The sequence below is a fragment of the Eurosta solidaginis genome, chromosome 3 (assembly GCF_040869045.1).
Source record: "Eurosta solidaginis isolate ZX-2024a chromosome 3, ASM4086904v1, whole genome shotgun sequence".
Lineage (NCBI taxonomy): Eukaryota > Metazoa > Arthropoda > Insecta > Diptera > Tephritidae > Eurosta > Eurosta solidaginis.
In genome coordinates this window covers 33,754,713-33,777,947 of record NC_090321.1, presented here as the reverse complement: position 1 = coordinate 33,777,947, position 23,235 = coordinate 33,754,713, and the positions used below count along the sequence as shown (strand labels likewise).

Here is a 23,235-nt window from a genome sequence, read left to right as displayed (position 1 = left end):
GTACGAATGTTTATATAGTATGTAAGGATATCTATGCTGTAATTTTGTTTGTTACTGTTGCAGATGGCAAATCAAGGTTAGTATAGGTTATGAAAAAAACATACGAACGACGTGTGTAGAGAAAATTCGTAGAGGGTAAATGAAAGTTACGGCGGTTTTGCAAATATATAATTTTTCGTATTGCAATATGTGTATGTATATTTAGATTTTATGCAATTATGAATTTTTGAAATATATAAATATATTTGCGATTTTATTCTTGCACACTGGTGAATTATGCGATTCAGTTCGATGGACCAAAAAATGTTGCGGCGTTTTACCTGTTGCGGGTGATACGATCTTCAGTTGATTTTGCGGTTGTTACCCTTACGATTAGGCGGTGTTATCCAATGAATAGACTAACGTGATCAAATGCTTTTGATTTATACTATTTAATTCAACTTTAATCAATGTACAAAGAATGGAATTTAGTTAGTTTAATTGCGGCGGCACTAGTGGACTGTATAGCAGAAAGTATAAGTTTTCAATAATAATAGAAATAGGGATAACACAAACGTCAAACACACAAGCTTGATGTGATTGAACGTTAACCCTTGCACGACTAACATATTATAGTTTATGATTTTAAGATATGCAAATTCGAACACAACATACATAAATTCGTAAGGATTATCTCACTTTAAAATTTGAGCTAAATAATCTAAAGTTTTTTTTTGAAACTGAGTCGAGAAATGTGCGTGTGAATGTGCGAATTTTCACCGATCAGCTGTTAGTTGCGCTACTTGGTAAAATTTACAATGCTGGAAATCAAACAAATTGATGTCTAATGTTTTCCGCGAGGGACATTTTTAATTGTCTCGCATTTATCCATGCCGTGTAGCCTTATGCAAATGTAATTTTTGGAAAAAGAATTAATTAATTAATTAAATAAAGTTGGAAAAATAAACACAAAAACCCCACGAAATGTACAGAAGACATTTATGCACATCTCGCCAAAAAAAAACCTGGGAGTACCCTAACGAATAACATTACGCAAAGTAACGAGTGACGTCTCTTATTATATTTATCCTCTTTGCTTTGGGGAAATTTAAAACAGAATACATACATATATAGGATAGGATAGGTTAGGTGGTAGCTGCCCTGATAAGGATAGCTCACTTGGACAACACGAAGGTCCGTTGTGATACCACATACACCAAAAATAACGGTGACTTAGATCTAGCTACTTAGAGAATCGTTGGGTAGCAACGATAAAGCTCCGAATGATACCGATCTCAACTTTGGATATATCCTCGGGAGATCCAAGTGAGTCGCGACCGAAGTACTTTCGCCTAGTTCTGGCAAAAGCTGGACAATCAAGCATAAAGTGATTTGGTGATTCCACCTCATCATCCTCCATACAGCTGCAGCAGGATGGAGTTTCCAGTATATTGAGACGTACCGCATGGATACCCATGGGACAGTGCCCCGTCAAAACCCCGATGACCATTGATAGGTGAGCCTTAGTGAACCCAATTATTTCAGCAGACCTCCTGCCATCCACTTTTGGCTGTTACATACAACATACATATATAAGTGTGTAAACAAACAATAAAAGCGGCAAAATGGAGATGAACAAGTAAATTCTGCGAATATTTTTGAAAGTTCTCAGTAAATTAATAAATGCATATAATTATAGGAAGTATGCACGCACTACCCAAGCCCAGCTGCGATGGTATATCACATTTTGTAAGGACCACCCCGAACTAATGCAGGGAAAAAACTGCCCCAAATCGCCGAACCAAATTCAAGATTTGTGGAGAGAGATTTCTTCGTCTTAAATAAGTAATAATAACAATAAACTAGACATTTTGTCATATATATTTTATTGTTAAACCGTTCAATTTTCACTACAATTCTGTTTTGCGCTTAAAATGTTTTATTTATTTTTCCAATCAACAGCTGTTTTGTGTGGTTACATCGATGTTACCACCTATTTTAGTGGGTAAATAGTTATCCGGCTACTTTCGTGGGCAGAATACTAAAAGGGTGCAAAAGTTGCCACATGAAAAAAGTTGTTACCACATTAGAATTAGGCTGTTAGTAACCAAAATCTCTTACGAAAAGTGTTTGACATCCAATCGAAATATTTATGTCCCAAAACAATACTTTTAAATTCGTGGTTTCATCAAGAATTGACAAAACAAGGGTTTGTTCTACTACATTTTAATGGTCGAGCAATTCAGACCTAGAAAATATGGTAAGAAGCCCAATGAACAGGGCGCTTGTAGTAAATATTCTGTGCAGTGTTTTGAAGTGCATTTAACCGCAGTGAAAAACTAAAAGAACCAAAATCGTGGATACTGCCTAAAAAGAACCAAAATTGAAAAGTACGGCCCAGCGGACCATGTGGGATTGAAAAGGGCCATTTTTGATCCAAATGAAAGTGTGGCAACTGTGATTGAGAGCACTGATGCGATTCTCTAGCAAAGCATTTGAATTTCTCCAACTCGTTAGCTAAATTATGTTAATAGTGAAGTGCAGAGTTTGCCAACGTAAATTTGTTCGCCTCCGTGGCGCAATTGGCTAGCGCGTTCGGCTGTTAACCGAAAGGTTGGTGGTTCGAGCCCACCCGGGGGCGCTTCATTATTTTTTTCTTTTAATTATTTCAATAAATTTTTAAATTTATTTAACTCCTGATTTAATATTATAGGTTTTCGTATTAAAAATGTTGTTAGTCTCAAGAATATTTTGGAAATTTCATTCTAACAAATAAGTAACTACATACCTACAATTTGAAATTACACAAATTTCTAAAATGACTTCATTCATATGTTTTGTGTTTGTGCACAAATTTCAGTACAAAATTGGGGAATCTTGCAATCGATTTTTGAGTGAATTCCCGTGGATCTTGAAACCTGTAGCATACTTCCGAACCCGATGGCAATGCAACATGTGGGAAAACAATTTTCGATTGATGACGCAGGGATAGTGGAATTAAAAAAATCGTCCGAGTTTTGAAATTTCTTCACAGTTTTTTGTAACTTTCTGTTTACATAAAGTTCTATTGGAATATCCATTTTTTCTAGATGGACAGGATCGAGAAAGAAAATCCAATCCACGCGTCTGAAAATGTATTCCTTAACATATATGTACATAACGTTGATGAATTTTGATTTAGAAATTTTAAAAATAGTTTTTGTAAATTTCTTATTAAAAAACAAAAATATAAAGATAGTATGGTTGAGAATGTCTTATCACTGAACGAGAGGGTTTGCTCTGAAAAAGTTGGATGAAATAAAACGTAGTTTGGCACTTAGTTCGATGCCGTACGTTTCCGAATAATGGCTGTCAATGCAGTGTAACCCCATTTAATTTGTTGCGTCCTTCCCACAGTTTGTCATCCTTCGAGCAGCTCCTTGCCGCTGGAATGCTTCATACCCTTTTGTTCTGGGACGGTATTGAACCCAACCCCGGTCCTAGAATGTGGTCCTGTTGCATATGCCGGAAGAGGATCTACCTCAGGCGGTCATGCTCTTGTCAGCATTTCACTTGCAAAAGATGGTTGCATCGTGCGGGATGTTCTGGGTTAGAACTTAACGTTCGTCGTCCCCGAAGTTTCTACAAAACTTTTGAAGCTCACGCCACCTTCTAGCAGCAACGCTGCCCCGTAGATTACATCAACTGTTCTCTGTTGCGTGCGCCAAACGGCGCCTCCAACTAATATGGCCCCTCCAACCCATCACTTCAACCTACGTAGCATATATAGAAACAATGCCGAGCACCAGCCTCTGCCCCCCTCTTGCTCCTCCTTTTCCGGCACACGCACTCGCGTAGGAAGGGGTCATCAATTCGTAGCCTCCATACCATGTTCTACGTATGCCAGCTTACAATATTTATGGTTGCGACATCAGTCCAATGCAGTTCATGCCTTGGCCACTGCCACCTTCATAGATGTTCCGGGCTTAGCAGTGGCAACCGTCCGACCGGCGCATTCATTGCGCCGTTTTGCCAAAACACATATACAAGCACATCAAGCCCAGGTACTCCAGCAACTAACTAAATTGTAACGGGTTAAACGGAAAGATTGCGGAGATAGTTGACTACATGAATAACAAGTAAGGAAGGTTAAGTTCGGGTGTAACCGAACATTACATACTCAGTTGAGAGCTATGGTGACAACATAAGGGAAAATAACCATGTAGGAAAATGAACCGAGGGAAACCGTGGAATGTGTTTGTATGATAGTGTATCAAATGAAAGACATTAAAGGGTATTTTATGAGGGAGTGGGCCATAGTTCTATAGGTGGACGCCATTTAGGGATATCGCCATAAAGGTGGATCAGAGTTGACTCTAGAATTTGTTTGTACAATATGGGTATCAACAGAAAGGTGTTAATGAGTATTTTAAAAGGGAGTGGGCCTTAGTTCTATAGGTGGACGCCGTTTCGAAATATCGCCATAAAGGTGGAGCAGGGGTGACTCTAGAATGTGTTTGTACGATATGGGTATCAAATTAAAGGTATTAATGAGGGTTTTAAAAGGGAGTGGTGGTTGTTGTATAGGTGGTCGCCTTTTCGAGATATCGCCATAAAGGTGGACCAGGGGTGACCCTAGAATTTGTTTGTACAATATGGGTATCAAAAGAAAGGTGTTAATGAGTATTTTAAAAGGGAGTAATCCTTAGTTCCATAGGTGGAGGACGTTTCGAGATATCGCCATAAAGGTGGACCAGGGGTGACCCTAGAATTTGTTTGTACAATATGGGTATCAAAAGAAAGGTGTTAATGAGTATTTTAAAAGGGAGTAATCCTTAGTTCCATAGGTGGACGCCGTTTCGAGATATCGCCATAAAGGTGGACCAGGGGTGACCCTAGAATTTGTTTGTACAATATGGGTATCAAAAGAAAGGTGTTAATGAGTATTTTAAAGGGAGTAATCCTTAGTTCCATAGGTGGACGCCGTTTCGAGATATCGCCATAAAGGTGGACCAGGGGTGACCCTAGAATTTGTTTGTACAATATGGGTATCAAAAGAAAGGTGTTAATGAGTATTTTAAAAGGGAGTAATCCTTAGTTCCATAGGTGGACGCCGTTTCGAGATACCGCCATAAAGGTGGACCAGGGGTGACTCTAGAATTCGTTTGTGCAATATGGGTATCAAACGAAAGGTGTTAATGAGTATTTTAAAAGGGAGGGGCCTTAGTTCTATAGGTGTTCGCCTTTTCGAGATATCGCCATAAAGGTGGACCAGGGGTGACCCTATAATTTGTTTGTACAATATGGGTATCAAAAGAAAGGTGTTAATGAGTATTTTAAAAGGGAGTAATCCTTAGTTCCATAGGTGGACGCCGTTTCGAGATATCGCCATAAAGGTGGAGCAGGGGTGACCTTAGAATTTGTTTGTACAATATGGGTATCAAAAGAAAGGTGTTAATGAGTATTTTAAAAGGGAGTTATCCTTAGTTCCATAGGTGGACGCCGTTTCGAGATACCGCCATAAAGGTGGACCAGGGGTGACTCTAGACTTTGTTTGTACGATATGGGTATCAAATGAAAGGTGTTAATGATTATTTTTAAAAGGGAGTGGGCCTTCGTTCCATAGGTGTTCGCCTTTTCGAGATATCGCCATAAAGGTGGACCAGGGGTGACTCTAGAATGTGTTTGTACGATATGGGTATCAAATTAAAGGTATTAATGAGAGTTTTAAAAGGGAGTGGTGGTAGTTGTATATGTGAAGGCGTTTTCCAGATATCGACCAAAATGTGGACCAGGGTGACCCAGAATATCATCTGTTGGATACCGCTCATTTATTTATATATGTAATACCTGCCACGATTTTAAGAGTTTTTTATTTCGCCCTGCAGAACTTTTTCATTTTCTTCTACTTAATATGGTAGGTGTCACAACCATTTTATAAAGTTTTTTCTAAAGTTATATTTCGCGTCAATAAACCAATCCAATTACCTCACCATGTTTCATCCCTTTTTTCGTATTTGGTATAGAATTATGGCATTTTTTTAATTTTTCGTAATTTTCGATATCGAAAAAGTGGGCGTGGTCATTGTCGGATTTCGTTCATTTTTCATACCAAGATAAAGTGAGTTCAAGTAAGTACGTGAACTAAGTTCATTAAAGATATGTCGATTTTTGCTCAAGTTATCGTGTTAACGGCCATGCGGAAGGACAGACGAACGACTGTGTATAAAAACTGGGCGTGGCATCAACCGATTTCGCCCGTTTTCACAGAAAACAGTTAACATCATAAAATCTATGCCCCTACCAAATTTCAAAAGGATTGGTTAATTTTTGTTCGACTTATGGCGTTAAAAGTATCCTAGACAAACTAAATGAAAAAGGGCGGAGCCACGCCCATTTTAAATTTTTCTTTTATATTTGTATTTTGTTGCACCATATCATTACTGGAGTTGAATGTTGACATAATTTACTTATATACTGAGAAGATATTAAATTTTTTGTTAAAATTTTACTTAAAAAAAATTTTTTTTTAAAAGTGGGCGTGGTCCTTCTCCGATTTTGCTCATTTTTATTAGGCGTACATATAGTAATAGGAGTAACGTCCCTGCCAAATTTCATCATGATATCTTCAACGACTGACAAATTACAGCTTGCAAAACTTCTAAATTACCTTCTTTTAAAAGTGGGCGGTGCCACGCCCGTTGTCCAAAATTTTACTAGTTTTCTATTCTGCGTCATAAATTCAACTCATCTACCGAGTTTCGTCGCTTTATCTGTCTTTGGTAATGAATTATCGCACTTTTTCGGTTTTTCGAAATTTTCGATATCGAAAAAATGGGCGTGGTTATAGTCCGATATCGTTCATTTTAAATAGCGATCTGAGATGAGTGCTCAGGAACCGACATACCAAATTTCATCAAGATACCTCAAAATTTACTCAAGTTATCGTGTTAACGGGCGGACAGACGGACGGACATGGCTCAATCAAATTTTTTTTCGATCCTGATTATTTTGATATATGGAAGTCTATATCTATCTCGATTCCTTTATATATGTATAACCAACCGTTATCCAATCAAACTTAATATACTCTGTGAGCTCTGCTCAACTGAGTATAAAAATAATATCCAATATATTCTATTTCAACCTAACATCAGCCACCGGAACAAAACCTTAGAAAGTCAAGGCATAACCATCCGGTCAGGTGATGTTGCCAGACATGTCCATCGTCAGCGTAGGACTCATAACCTTATATAAACTCTCATCACACGAAAATACTCAAGATCACATTAAATGTTATATTCAATGGCGATCTTTACAAAATCTAATTCAAAGGGAGGCTACAATTGATACACTTATCAGTGAACAGCTGATCACTGAAAGTCAAAAGTGGAAAGAAATTTTATATAGAATTTTAGACACTATTTTATTTTTGGGTGAAAGAGGCCTAGCTTTCAAAGGCGAATGTATATATTTTGGGGAACGAAACGATGGACATTTTTTGGGCATCTAAGATCCCATAAGCTATTATGATCCGATACTTAGAGATAATTTCTAGAAAGTTAGGATTTCACAACAGCACCACAAACGTTTACAAGTTCCCTATCTTTCCCCAGAGATTCGGAACGAGTTTATAGAAATTTGTGCAAAGCACACGAGGGAAAATATATTAGATCAAGGCAAGAAAGCCAAGTATTTTGCTATTATCGTTGATGCTATGCCTGATGCTAGTCACGTTGACTACGTTCATTTTGCGCTAACTCCATTTCAATTCGAAAACAACAAACTTTACAATTCAAGAACGGTTTTTGGCTTTCCTGAATTGTAACCAAAAAACTGGTCAGAAAATCGCTGATCTAATTTGCCATACTCTAAGTAAACATGAAATCCCATTAAAATATTGTCGTGCACAAGGGTACGATAACGGCGCCAATATGAAAGGAGCTTACAACGGAGCACTACGTCGCATTCTCGACAAAAACTCGAATGCTGATTACTCGCCTTGTGCAACCCACAGTCTCAATTTATGTGGTGTTGATGCTGCAGAATGTTGTACGGCTGCCATTACTTTTTTCGGAGTTGTACAAAAATGTTTTACGATTTTCAGCAGCGCTCCACAACGATGGGACATCCTCAAAAAAAATGTACCGAGCTGTCTTCATAGTCTTTCAGCCAAAAGCCAAATTTGACTGCGCAAGCATTCTCAAGTACATCAACAAGTTCGAATGTATCTTGCTGTCCTCAATTTGGTTCAAAATACTGACTACCATTAATGAAAGAAACGTGGTCTTCGAAGCTAGAGACGCCACCATAGATGTTGAGTCCGACATCTAGATGCCTTATTAGCTGATTTGAAGTTGATCAGGAACCAATGGGAAACAATTTTAAACGAATGCAAAACAGTTGCTATTCAATTAAACATCTCGCCAAAGTTTCCGGACATTCGAAAGAGAAAACCCAAAAGACGTTCTGAAGATAATTTAAATGAGATGATTACGGATGATTCAGAGTCTGATTTCAAAAAAAAGAAATACATTCCTGGTGATCGTTGATTCGGTAATCACTGGCATTACTGAACGATTTGCAGCTATGAGAAATTTGAGCGAGGCGTTTTCCTTTTTGTGGCAATTTGACGACATGAATGAAACTACGGTTCGGGCGAGCGCAGCAAAATTTACTGAAAAATACAAGTCGGTCATTTCTCAAAGCTTAGAATTCGAAATAATTCACTTGAAACACATTTACGAAGCAAATTATGATAAAGGTCTGTCACCATTGGAATTGCTAAATGCCATATACATACATACATATGTTCAAAATCTGTATACAATTTTCCCCAACATTTATGTTGCTTTACGTATCTTTTGCACTATACCTGTCACTGTAGCTAGTGCAGAACGTTCCTTCAGCGTCCTTTCAAGAATCAAAAACTTTTATAGATCGTGTTCATCTCAAGAGCGAGTTTCAGGACTTGCCACGCTTTGTGTTGAATCCGTGTTTGCAAGACAGTTAAATTTTGATATTATTATACAAATTTTGCTTTCTATATTTTCTATAATGAATAATTAAAATTTATAATCATCATTAAACGCATCAGAAATGTATTAAAATGTTACCAAATAACTAGAAAAGACTATTTGAAACAATATGTGGCTGTTAAAAGGGAATTTTAATTCTACGTTACAATAAAATAGTATAAATAGTAAATATTCTGTGTTAATTTTGGTGTCAGCTCTTAGTCCAAAAATTATTTAGTTGATGTGGCAAAAAATTTTTTTGATGTAATCCATCAATAATGATTCATGAATGAGACGTTATTAATTCAAGTTAATCAAATGTATTAGTGGATTTTTTATAGGGAGTCCGTAAATTGTTTAGTCCCGAGCCCGGGTTTTCTCTCTACGGTCATGAGTGCAGCCGCAGAAATGTCTATATTGAACGACGTAAAAACCGCCAAGCGTAATGGATTAATAATTTCGGGCATTTCCAATCAAATATTAATAAAAGAGTATTGTATCGGACGGACTTTATTTCAGCCTCCATTTGAATTAATAAGATTTTATAAAAAATTTTAATTTGTGGAAGGTGATTTTGTTCCTTTTATTTAATAACACTCTTTTGGCGTTAGATTTTTCTTTTGTTCTTTTCTGACATTTTTTGTTTTTTGTTGAAAATTTGGTTTTTATTTTGAAAAATGTGTGCACAAATTCAATACAAGAAATTTCTTTATGGAAGAAAGTAGTAGTCATCTACTCGCAAATATTTTCCTGCGCTATTTTCATCAGTTTTTTATGAATAATTTTGAACGAAAATAAAAAAAGTTTTAACTACTACCCATAACTTTTTTTGTCTTGTATTTAGTTGGAAAGAAGCTGTCTTATAGATTTTGACCTCCTAAACACGAAAATGATGTCCATTTTTTAATCCACTGTTACGCTTTTCCGGAAAATCCGGAAAACAAGCGTTACCATATGGTAATCCTGGGTCGTCTAGGGTATAGGATTTTAATGAAAGAAAGAACTATTTTGGACATGGCTTTTTAAATTTTATTTCGGAAATAATAGACGTTTTTGAATACTTTTATTAAACCGTAAATAAGGAATGAATAAGTTAATAAAAATATAATAGAAAGACATTTTCTGAACTAAAATATAGGTGGTTGAAATCATGGTTTGGTATGGTAACTTGCAAAACACTTCAAACAAAGTCCTACCATGCATTTCATACATGCTGTTCGTCCGCTAGCTATGCATCTTTCACAGGAACAACGGCTACGATTCGATTGTACTACAATATATCCGCTCTGATCAAAACGAAGAGTGTGTTCCACTCGACTTGGATGTATAGCATATCTGTGGGATGGAATCGGGCCATCTAATTGAGACATTGTCGGTTGCACTTTCCGATAAAGCTACCAAGCATTTTTAGTAAGGCATCTAACAGCCAGGTAAAAATGCTTAACGACCACTTTTGTCCCCTGTTGTGGTGCGATATTGCGGCAAGATTTGATCGAATCCGTCAATCCGTGATCGCACAAAGACAGGGTACATTTATTTTGGCTCCACTTGCCTTCGAATAACGATGTGACATTGAATTCGGATTTTCACCGAAGCTGGTAGATAACATGCACACAACATTGTTATCTTTCCATTTCTCCAAACATACATATTTCAGTGCCTTTTATCTCAATTGATTGCGAGTAACCTCAGTCCTTTTTATGCACCAGTGGATAGCTTGCTGAAATTCTATTTTCACGAACTGTTCCGATAGCATTATATCCACACGAGTTGAGAAAAGCCAACGGCGGATAAGCGAAACGCCGTCCACTAGCCATTACTACTTCACAGACGCCGTTTAGCTGAGCGGGCATACGTTATGAGGGATTCCAGCACAATCATCTTCAGCATCATCTTCGCCGGATAAGTTTCCGTCTACAGGAGGCGCGATATAAAGAAAGGTTGGTATATCTTGAATGTAATCAAGTATTTGTTGCAACGATGAACCTCTGAAAGTCGTAGTATTTAAAAAATTTAAAAAATTCTGCAGATTATATCGATAAATTTACAAAAAGGCATAGAAAAGCCATTGAATCGCGTAGAAACTGGACCCTAGCATAGAAAATCCCATGAAATACGAAAAAAAAAACCTGTACCATAGCCAACCCACGGTTACCATATGGTAACGCCTTAAATAAAATGTAAAAAGGAAATAGTAAATAAACAATTCCAGCAAAGAATGAACTTAAATTAAATAACTTATTTCATTAGTTACCGACTTTTATAGTTTTTATTTAAATGTTCTTAAAAATTATTACTATAATCGCGTACTTATAGACGTGCCATATTGAAAAAGGGAATTTTCAACTTTTCTTTTTCTCACTTACATTTGACATACGTTAGCTTCACTATTTGAACCCTGACTGACCAAAGCTTTGTTTTGCGGAAAGTCACGGATATTCTGTATAAAATAGCGTTATTCATTTGTAAATTTGTTGTGCAGTTTAGATTTAATTCGTGGAAATATAGCGACACCTTTTGCGTTACCATATGGTAATCGTGGGTTATTTCGGGTTAAGTAAACGATAACATGCCAGTGTGGCAGAAAAATACTGGTATATTGGGAAATTGTTGTTGAAATTAGACGTATCTGCAAAGTTTCTTCAGTATTTCAAGATCAGGAAAAAAGCAAGTATCATATAGGCAATAGCTATATATATACAAATTTACATAAATTTTTTTTTTGTTTACAGGTTTTTATTTTAAGTGGTATTTCCGTGAAATGTGCTTTATTTGTTTTACAATAAAATATAAATTGTTTCGTACAAATATAGAGTGTAGCTACTGTTTTCTTGGAAAAAAAAATCTACCAACTTCTACCACTATTTTAATTTTTCGTCTACCTACATTATCTTTTTAAAGGTCCGTGCACTGTGCTCCACATTCCGACTGATGTCCGGCAAGCGATGTTGCCATTTTGGTGCTTTTGAAGCCAAATCTAGCACTTTTTTTTGCGTTTAGCTCCAAAAATACCGGTTTAGCCCCTAGTTCTTTTTTGTTGGCCCTCTTTAATATGTTTGCTCCTTTTTGACACCAAATCTATTTCGGCAATACGTATTATGAAATTTGTAATGTGTTTTATGTGTGTCGAAGTTTTATTTTATTTGTTTCATTATGTACGATGTGGCAAATCAGTACACAACTGATAACAAAGACTTTAATCGATAAACTGTGTCATGGGATTGTATATTTGTATCGGTGCACAACTGATAACAAAGACTTTAATCGATAAACTGTGTCATGAGATTGTATATTTGCTTTCCAGCCTGTGCAACAGCATAGTGTCACCTTCTAATAGTTTCGACCCTTTAACTTCAAATTATTATACATTTTTGTCTCCCATACCTTACTTTCATTATACCTTTGAAGAATATATACGAATTAAAATATAAGATAAATTTATAGACTAATTCATAGAAAGAAAGATACGTAATATATGTCGCGACTTCTTAAATTAATAGAGCAACTAAGGCAACACTTGCCGCACAATATAGAAACGCTTAGCAAAATAGATTTCTTTTCGGTTGAAAACACATTAAGAATTGCAAAACCTCAAGGTTTTCATATTTCACAAATGAAAAAAAAAAAACCAGTATAGCACTGATGAAATAACGCGATTACAAATGCAGTGGAAAAATAGCTATATCCGAAATTGGAAAAATGTGACATCAACAGTAAGTTTTTGGTTTGTTGTTAAACAGTACAATTCCAAAAGCTTGTCGATTTTGTGCTGCCACAAAGTAATGCTGAAATTTCTAGAACGTTTTCAAACATGAGTTTGATTAAAAGCAAACAGAAAAGCAGAAACAAAATGAGTGTAGTTATGTTGAAATCGCTTCTGACAATAAGAATTGGTCTTAAACGGCTGAATAAATTCTGTCATTACTTTGAAATAAACAACGATCTCTTAAAATTAATGAACACAAAAAACGTTTATGAGTGCAGCAATAATAATAATTTATCTTCTGAGGACGAAATAGATTTTGAAGTCTAAGGCCCTTCAAACATATCTCTTCCCAACATAAACTTGAATATCGTACATGTTTATTGTAATGGTGATTCGTATACCCGTAGGATGTTAAAAATTGAATAAAAAAAAAAATAAGTTAAAAATTTAATAAAAAAACTTGAATAAAAAAGTCGTATTTTTGGCGAACCTATAGCCGTGCCGTCATTGTGTACTTTTTAACAATACCTTACCGCCAAGTGGCAAAACAAAAGCTAAAACAAACGTATTCTTGTTATTAGGTACCTCTCTTGTACCTTGTTTTTGTTTTTTTTTTTTGTAGTTTACTGTAACTTTTTTATAACTTTAAGTTTGATTTGAAATAAATGAAAACTTACATTGAAAACTTACATTGAAAAATATACATATACTTTTTGTTCTTTTTGCAAAGGGGTTTGAATTTTCTTGAAGAAATTTAGCTCTTTTTAGGCTCTTTTTTCCATATTCTAGCCCAAAGAAATTTTTTTCTGGCAACACTGCCGGTAAGGCGAACGTACATTCAGCAAATTCGTCGCTTCAGCTTCTGCACGATTTATACTTGCAATCATAGCTTGTAAATTTAGCAAGAGAATGTGCCCTATCGAGACAGGAAATAATTAATTTTGCTTTACAATTCAAAATTTTGTTGCCAGGTGTTGTGTATTGCTGCTTATAAATGAACATTTATTCATTTCATTCTCTCGCGTTAGTTATGATTTGGTTATACCAGCCATTTGGCACACAAGTTAACAGCTGCCCGGCTAGCTCAGTCGGTAGAGCATGAGACTCTTAATCTCAGGGTCGTGGGTTCGAGCCCCACGTTGGGCGAAAAACTTTTTTACTTATTTTTTTTTAAATTTTATTTTAATCTAGAACAATTCCTAAATTAAAATTATTCAGCCCAATTCTAAACCAAAATTCCGTGCGAGTTTTTTCCCTTCTCCCATTCCTCGTATTCTAAATAAAAATTCCTTGTGAGTTTTTTCACCTCTCCCTTTCCTCCTATTCCGAACAATGTTCGAAAAAGCGGAAACCGGTTATGGGAGAAAAGTAGGTATTATGAATGTGAGGGAGAGGGAGATTTTTCTGCCAATTCATAGGAGTTTTTGCACTTGTTAAATTAAAGGGAATGCATCAAAATAGTTAAAGGAACTTGGTTATTTTAAGAAAGAACACTTATTTGTACAAATTTGTGCTAAAAGATGTATTTATATTCTACCACGATATTCTCACTTCTAATACAACAACAACTACAATCACAATATTCTTTATTTTAAGTTGAAAAGTATATCATAAGCAACGGTAGAGCTCTTGGTATACAAATTTGATGCAGCCATCCAGAAATTGCGCAAGGATTTTTTAATAAGGCTTAAATAGATTTTGGCATATGATGAAGGACGAATTCAACTCAACTTGGCCGCCAGATAATTGCTTTGCTGAATGAAAGCAGGCAACTCCGGCAGATTTGTGTTATGCGGCCGTCTTCTTCTTATGTTCCGCTGTTGATGTTGCTGTGGCACCAATTCATTACTCATTTCAGTGAATACCACATGAAATGCAATAATATGCATTGTTTATACCTTATTTCTTAATTTCAAACAAATTGGCAACAATAATTAAACTTTACAATTTTTTAAACAAAATAAGAAATGCGCAACGAAATTTCAATTGACAAAACAGCTGACTTCGAAAATTCGAAATTCCTATTCCCCAATTATTGTTCTCCCTAGGAGAACAGAATTGGAGGAATTTTTCCGCGGGAATAAAAAAATCCGCGAGAACAAAATTCCGCGAGAATATTTAGAATTGGTCTGATTATTTGTCAGTAGTAAAGTTAAAACAATGTAGTGATGGTATGCCCATGCGAGTGGATAGGTTTCAAAGCAATTGCTGCAAAACTATAAAAATGTTCGCAAACCTATAAAAACATTTCAAAAAAATAATAAAAAAATTGAAAACAAGCCGGATATAGAATAAACCAGTTTTGCTTTAGAGCACCTTAAATTTAATTAAAAGATGGTGCTGTCAAATTTGGTATGGATCGGATAATCCAAACAACAGTTATAAACAAAAATATTTTCGGAAAAATTCAGCAAATGTATGTCCATTGTAAACTTCGAGGGTTTTTCGTCGACTGCTATAGATAGTCCCGAAAAAAAAAAAATCAACATAGGTAAAGGTCCTGGTTCCTGAAATGGGTTTTCAGTGTGGTCGTTGAGCAAACTTCTGGTAACACTATGGACTTATTCAGTATATGTGAGGTTCTCATGGGCCAGCCAGTTCAACCTAGCCTGAACCAAATCGATGTTTTTTCAAAATTAAAACTATTGATAATGCCATCGATAGTTTTACAGCTAGTAAGCGCTAACTGATTCCATTGAATGGATTTTGAAAATTTTTATTTGTACTTACAGTAATATTTAGTCAACTTAAAATTTTGGCACAGTCTGTTGAGAATATGTATTAATTTTAACATTTTTTATTCCAAAACTTTCCCTGTATGCTCAAATTTTTATTTTGTTTAGGTATGCGAGTCTAATAGAGCTTTAAAATAAAATCGTACTTGGAAAAATAGCAACAAACATACATATCTATCTATACATAATATCCATTGAAGAAACGCGCCATTGGATGTCTGCTTCATGTTTTCACTTTCTTACATTTTCCGACTCGGCTGTAAATACTTTATTAAACTTTGACTAAGATGCTCATTCATGAACTAATATAATATATCTGAAAATTCAAAACATCTACAATATGGTAACAAGTAATCCCAAACTAAATAAAATTTGTATGACTTAACACGGGGCTGTTGGGAGATCTAAGCAAACCTGGCCAAAATGGGCGCCTATCAGGTTTACACTCTAAGTAGGAATGAAATCCCTACACTTGTAGGAGTACTAATTGCCTTTTAGAAAGGCTAGGAGCGCCTTCCCGTCGTAGCTGCAGGAGTTACAAGGAGGATGAAGAGGGGGAAACGGTGGTTAGCCTCATCTGCAACTGCTCGGCGCTGAGTGGTGCAAGGCAGCGTTTCCTGGGAGTTCCCTTTCTAAAGAATCTGCGTCATGTCATGGCAGAGGAATGGCGTCTCTTTGTAGTACCCGTTGTACCCTAAGTTTGACTGGCCTATGTGTGCCTTCGGGTAGCGCTTCAACTTAGTCTATTTTAATAATCGCAATTGCGTGATCTAGTCAACAACATGGATACTTCACTTAGTACATACGATCTGAATTGTACTTAATTTTTCACAAAATTAAAAGGAAAACGTATTTGCTCTCAAATAAATGCGAACCTTTTCAAAGGAATACCAAAATAAAGTTTAAACGCATAAATGGTATCCAAAAATACCCACGACACTTACAACTCAGAAAATCAAAAATCAACAGAAGTCAAGTGAAGTATTTCTAAGTGTGGGATAATCAGTTACATACAAATCTCACTAAACATAACCGTAAGTGACAGTTCTAAAGTCAAGTCGTGCTAAGTATGGGTAATGGGAGCTTAAAGTTGGAAAATATATTCTCACACTTACCCTATAGTCATAGCAAGGAGAACAGCAATAAACAATAGCAACAAAATATAAAAGAAAGCTCTTTCCTTTTCAGAATGTTCTCTCCCTTTTGGAAAGTTGAAAGACTGCCAACTGGTATAAATACAATATTAAGCAATACAGTTATTATGCCTGGCTAGCTCAGTCGGTAGAGCATGAGACTCTTAATCTCAGGGTCGTGGGTTCGAGCCCCACGTTGGGCGAAAGTTCTTCTTCTTTTTTAAGCATGTTCTTTTATGTAAACATTTTATTATTCGATTTTAGTACGATGGCCATATCTTTAAATAAAATTCATAAAGAAACAAGTAAGGAAGGCTAAGTTCGGGTGTAACTGAACATTGCATACTCAGCTGAGAGCTTTGGAGACAAAATAGCGGAAACTCCCCATGTAGGAAAATTAACCTGGGGTAACCCTGGTGTTTGTATGACAGGGGTATCAAATGAAAGGTATTAAAGAGTATTTTAAAAGGGACTGGGCCAGTTGGACGCCATTTCGGGATATCGCCATAAAGGTGGACCAGGGGTGACTCTAGAATGCGTTTGTACGATATGGGTATCAAATGAAAGGTGTTAATGAGTATTTTAAAAGGGAGTGGGCCTTAGTTCTAAAGGTGGATGCCTTTTCGAGATATCGCCATAAAGGTGAACCAGGGGTGACTCTAGAATGCGTTTGTACGATATGGGTATCAAATGAAAGGTGCTAATGAGTATTTTAAAAGGGAGTGGGCTTTAGTACTATAGGTGGACGCCATTTCGGGATGTCGCCATAAAGGTGGACCAGGGGTGACTCTAGAATGCGGTCGTACGATATGGATATCAAATGAAAGATGTTAATGAGTATTTTAAAAGGGAGTAGGCCTTAGTTCTATAGGTGGACGCCTTTTCGAGATAACGCCATAAAGGTGGACCAAGGGTGACTCTAGAATGCGTTTGTACGATATGGGTATCAAATGAAAGGTGTTAATGAGTATTTTAAAAGGGAGTGGGCCTTAGTTCTAAAGGTGGACGCCTTTTCGAGATATCGCCATAAGGTGAACCAGGGGTGACTCTAGAATGCGGTCGTACGATATGGGTATCAAATGAAAGATGTTAATGAGTATTTTAAAAGGGAGTAGGCCTTAGTTCTATAGGTGGACGCCTTTTCGAGATACCGCCATAAAGGTGGACCAGGGGTGACTCTAGAATGCGGTCGTACGATATGGGTATCAAACGAAAGATGTTAATGAGTATTTTAAAAGGGAGTGGGCCATAGTTCTATAGGTGGACGGCTTTTTCGAGATATCGCCGTAGAGGTCGACCAGGAGTGACTCTAGAATGTGTTTGTACGATATGGATATCAAATGAAAGGTGTTAATGAGTATTTTAAAACGGAGTAGGCCTTAGTTCTATAGGTGGACGCCTTTTCGAGATAACATCATAAAGGTGGAGCAGGGGTGATTCTAGAATGCGGTCGTACGATATGGGTATCAAATAAAAGATATTAATGAGTATTTTAAAAGGGAGTAGGCCTTAGTTCTATAGGTGGACGCCTTATCGAGATAACGCCATAAAGGTGGAGCAGGGGTGACTCTACAATGCGGTCGTACGATATGGGTATCAAATGAAAGATGTTAATGAGTATTTTAAAAGGGAGTGGGCCATAGTTCTATAGGTGGACAGCTTTTTCGAGATGTCGCCATAAAGGTGGACCAGGAGTGACTCTAGAATGTGTTTGTACGCTTTGGGTATCAAATGAAAGGTGTTAATGAGTATTTTAAAAGGGAGTAGGCCTTAGTTCTATAGGTGGACGCCTTTTCGAGATAACACCATAAAGGTTGACCAGGGGTGACTCTAGAATGCGGTCGTACGATATGGGTATCAAATGAAAGATGTTAATGAGTATTTTAAAAGGGAGTGGGCCTTGGTTCTATAGATGGACGCCATTTCGGGATATCGCCATAAAGGTGGGCCAGGGGTGACTCTAGAATGTGTTTGTACGATATGGGTATCAAATGAAAGGTGTTAATGATTATTTTAAAAGGGAGTGGGCCATAGTTCTATAGGTGGACGACTTTTTCGAGATATCGCCATAAAGGTGGACCAGGAGTGACTCTAGAATGTGTTTGTACGATATGAGTATCAAATGAAAGGTGCTAATGAGTATTTTAAAAGGGAGTAGGCCTTAGTTCTAAAGGTGGACGCCTTTTCGAGATAACGCCATAAAGGTGGACCAGGGGTGACTCTAGAATGCGTTTGTACGATATGGGTATCAAATTAAAGGTATTAATGAGGTTTTAAAAGGGAGTGGCCCTTAGTTGTATATGTGCAGGCGTTTTCGAGATATCGACCAAATGTGGAACACGTTGACCCAGAACATCATCTGTCGGGTACCGCTAGTTTATTTATTGTATGTTATACCACGAGCAGTATTCTTGCCAAGATTCCTAGGGCTTTTGATTTCGCCCTGCAAAACTTTTTCATTTTCTTCTACTTAATATGGTAGGTGACACACCCATTTTACAAAGTTTTTTCTAAAGTTATATTTTACGTCAATAAACCAATCCAATTACCAAGTTTCATCCCTTTTTTCATATTTGGTATAGAATTATGGCATTTTTTGTTTTTCATTTTTCGTAATTTTTGATATCGAAAAAGTGGGCGTGGTCAGAGTCGGATTTCGGCCGTTTTTTATACCAAGATAAAGTAAGTTCAGATAACTACGTGAACTAAGTTTAGTAAAGCAATATCGATTTTTGCTCAAGTTAACGTGTTAAGGGCCATGCGGAAGGACAGACGGACGACTGTGTATAAAAACTGGGCGTGGCTTCAACCGATTTCGCCCATTTTCACAGAAAACAGTTACCGTCATAGAATCTATGCACCTACCAAATTTCACAACGCTTGGTAAATTTTTGTTCGACTTATGGCCTTAAAAGTATTCTAGACAAATTAAATGAAAAAGGGCGGAGCCACGCCCATTTTGAAATTTTCCATTATTTTGGTATTTTGTTGCACCATACCATTACTGGAGTTGAATGTTGTAATACTTATATACTGTAAAGATATTAAATTTTTTGTTAAAATTTGACTTTTAAACAATTTTTTTTAAAAAGTGGGCGTGTTCGTTATCCGATTTTGCAAATTTTTATTTAGCTCACATATAGTAATAGGAATAACGTTCCTGCCAAATTTCATCATGATATCTTCAACGACTGCCAAATTACAGCTTGCAAAACTTTTAAATTACCTTCTTTTAACAGTGGGCGGTGCCACGCCCATTGTCCAAACTTTTACTAATTTTCTATTTTGCGTCATAACGTGAACCCACCTACCAAGTTTCATCGCTTTATCCGTCTTTGGTAATGAATTATCACACTTTTTCGGTTTTTCGAAATTTTCCGATTTCGTTCATTTTAAATAGCGATCTGAGATGAGTGCTCAGGAATCTACATACCAAATTTCATCAAGATACCTCAAAATTTACTCAAGTTTTCGTGTTAACGGACAGACGGACGGACATGGCTCAATCAAATTTTTTTTTTCAATATTGATGATTTTGATATATGGAGGTCCATATCTATCTCGATTCCTTTATACCTGTACAACCAACCGTTATCCAATCAAAGTTAATATACTCTGTGTGCACAGCACGCTGAGTATAAAAATGAAACATGAGTGCACGTTGTATCTTAAACAAAATTCTGATTTGAATTACTTACAGGTTTATTTGGTTACAATTTTAAAGACTTTTGCTATTATTTACAACAACATTCAATTAAGGATACATTACTGACAAAAATTCTTTACAAAATTGTATCAAAAGGCGCTGTCAGTGCAAATGGGGAGCAATCCACAGTATAAATTTGAAATGATTCTGGTAGAAATGTCTGAACGCAGTGAACATTGAGCAGTGAACGGACTTTGCCAATTTATTGGTTGATCTACCAACTTTTTAGCCCATTTTCATTTTCTACCACCAAAGCCCAAAAATCTACCAACATTTCAATATACATATTCGCATTGAAACCAAATACTGCGATCATTAGGTATATAATAATTTTGCCATTGCTATTTCAAACGAAGAATACATTTAATTCAGTTTTTATTTTGAAAAGTTTGTGTACGAATTCAAACAAGAAATAAATTTGTTTATGAATAAATGTGGTAAATGAGCACGAAAATATTTCTCTGCGCTATTTTCATCAGTTTTTTGTGAATAATTTTAAACGAAAATAAAAAAAAGGTTTAAGTAAAAACCAAAGTCGGTTATTTTGTTGCAGTATTCTTGATACATTGGAAAAATGTTGTTGTAATTAGACGTTTCGGTAAATTTTTTTTTAAAGTGTTATTTCCGTGACATGTGCTTTATTTGTTTTACAATAAAATATGAATTGTTTTGTACAAATATAAACTGTAGCTATTTTTTTCTTGGAAAAAAAAATCTACCAACTTCTACCACTATTTTAATTTTTCGTCTACCAACATTCTCTTTTGAAAAGTCGCTGCACTGAGCGGCGCTTATTTTTGGCTGCTGATCTCCGTGCACTCAAATTATTATGTTGTATTTGTAGCTGCGTGCATGGGATTGCGCGTGTACAAAAGGTTGGTTGACCGATGCATTTTTATTCCTTTCATGAAAATGAAATGGTATATTAATTTCGTCACGAATCCCAAAATTTTAAGTCCTTAAAGGAAAATAGATAGACCCACCATTAAGTATACCGAAATAATCAGGATGAAGAGCTGAGTTCATTTAGCCATGTCCGTCTGTCCGTCTGTCTGTTTGTATGCAAGCTAGTCCCTCAATTTTTGAGATATCTTCATATCATCTTGATATTGAATTTGGTGAGCGGGTGTATTTAGGTGTCCGATTAAACATTTGTCAGAACCGGCCGGATCGGACCACTATAGCATATATCCTCCATTCAACCGATTTTTCAGAAAAAGAGGATTTTTGTCATATCTTCCTCAATTTACCAGATTGAAGCTTCACACTTCACCATATGCTCTCGTATATTGCACATATTGTTGTCTGAAAAAATGGATAAGATCGGTCGTATATATAGTATGGGGGATATATACTATATACACCGATACAACCAATTGTTCAGATAAGAAACTTTTCGTAATTACTGCCCCATTTTAACCCATATTATCCTATCGCCCCATATAGGGTGCGTTTATACTTCGCAATGCCCTCCCCGCGGTTGACCAAGTAGGCTTAGATTTTAAAATGTATAGTCAAATATTCGTAGTTCCGCATAATCAGTTTGTAATTTAAGAAGGCCACGCATGCGTATTTTTTTGTGAGAAGTTTGTGAAATTTATTGAATTTTGACCGACATGACCCCCAGGAAACCCCAAGTAAAAATTTGCCTAGACTTTAAGATATAATTATTGGAGTTATTATTTTGTTTTGTTCATGAACTTATCACGTATATTTGGCAATTTGAAGAAAATTATATTTCCTCTTCTTATGATGGCCCCATTTAAGGTGCACTGGGCATAGAAGAGTGTGTGAAATATCATATAAAGGCAAGAAAAAGAATCAGTTCCACCTGAATTTGTGTGCGACAAAAGTAATTCCTTACAGTTTTTCGAGATGTTTTTTGATGACAAGGTTTACGAACTTCTACGTTCTAGTACAGAAAGGAATGCAATTGCAAAATCAAAAATTAACTTCAGAGTTACAAATGAAGCAGATAAGAGTTTCATCGGTATTTTACTCCTATCTAGTTTTAATAGTGCTTCCTGATACAGATTATATTGGAACTAAAAGTATAGATACCCATCATCCAGGTGTGGCCTCGTGCACGTCTCGTAATGGGTTCGAAGAACTACTGCGTTGTTTCCATGCAAGTGGGGATGGCCATATTTCTCCTGATTAAAAATTTGGGAAAGTAAGGGCTTTATGGGATATGATGAATGAAAGACGACTAAGGTATTTCCCGGAGAAAAAACATTTATCTATAGATGAATCGATAATACCTTATTTTGGAAAACATGGAACCAAGCAGCACATTCACGGCAAGCCAATTCGTTTTCGGTATAAAATATGGTCACTCTGCACAAGATTCGGGCATCTCATTTTTGGAGAACCATATCGATGAATTCAGCAAAGTTGGCCACGATGCTGCTGGAACTCTTAGAGCTAACAGAGTTGAAGACGCTCCAATCAAAGATGTAAAAAATATGAAAAAAACTGGAATCCTGCCATCAAACAACCGATATAAATTCCAACATAACTTTAGTACGTTACAACGACAACAATATCTGACCAGTCACCCCAACGGAAAGCGAGGTTCGCCCAGTCGCATGGTATAAGATGGGTTAATAATAAACGTGTAGATGTTCATCAGCCACATTGCTACCAAATATGCTACAAGTTTATGGGTGGAGTAGATGACTTGATCAAAATGCCGGAAAATACAGAATCGGAATAAGGCTGAAAAGATGGTATTGGCAAATTTTGATGTTTCCCATAAACGTGTGCGTTACTAATGCATTTCAGTTATGCCGGCTTTCAGAGCAGGACAAGGTAAATACTCTCTTTTTATCTTTCACGAGGTATATAGCGCAGAGGTACTTGCTTCTTGGAAAATCAGCATCAATTCCACGACGACTTGCAGCAGCAGCCTTGACTGGCAAGTCGAAAGTTCCTGATTCTACAAGACTGGATGGAAATGCAATTCAACTGGTTTATATGT

The 23,235-nt window shown here is 36.4% G+C and overlaps 1 protein-coding gene, 3 non-coding genes and 1 pseudogene across 10 annotated transcripts in view; 4 read left to right on the top strand and 1 right to left on the bottom strand.

Moving 5' to 3' along the window:
- The window catches only part of ATP8A (ATPase phospholipid transporting 8A1), a 329,156-nt gene that overhangs the window by 269,340 nt on the left and 36,581 nt on the right, over positions 1-23,235 (bottom strand). The gene's annotated exons all lie outside the window — the stretch shown is intronic.
- On the top strand, positions 1,605-22,805 carry LOC137247252 (piggyBac transposable element-derived protein 3-like; annotated as a pseudogene).
- TRNAN-GUU (transfer RNA asparagine (anticodon GUU)) lies at positions 2,547-2,620 on the top strand. Its single transcript has one exon. It is a non-coding gene; the product is annotated as a tRNA-Asn (tRNA).
- On the top strand, positions 13,755-13,827 carry TRNAK-CUU (transfer RNA lysine (anticodon CUU)). Its single transcript has one exon. It is a non-coding gene; the product is annotated as a tRNA-Lys (tRNA).
- TRNAK-CUU (transfer RNA lysine (anticodon CUU)) lies at positions 16,680-16,752 on the top strand. The gene has a single exon. It is a non-coding gene; the product is annotated as a tRNA-Lys (tRNA).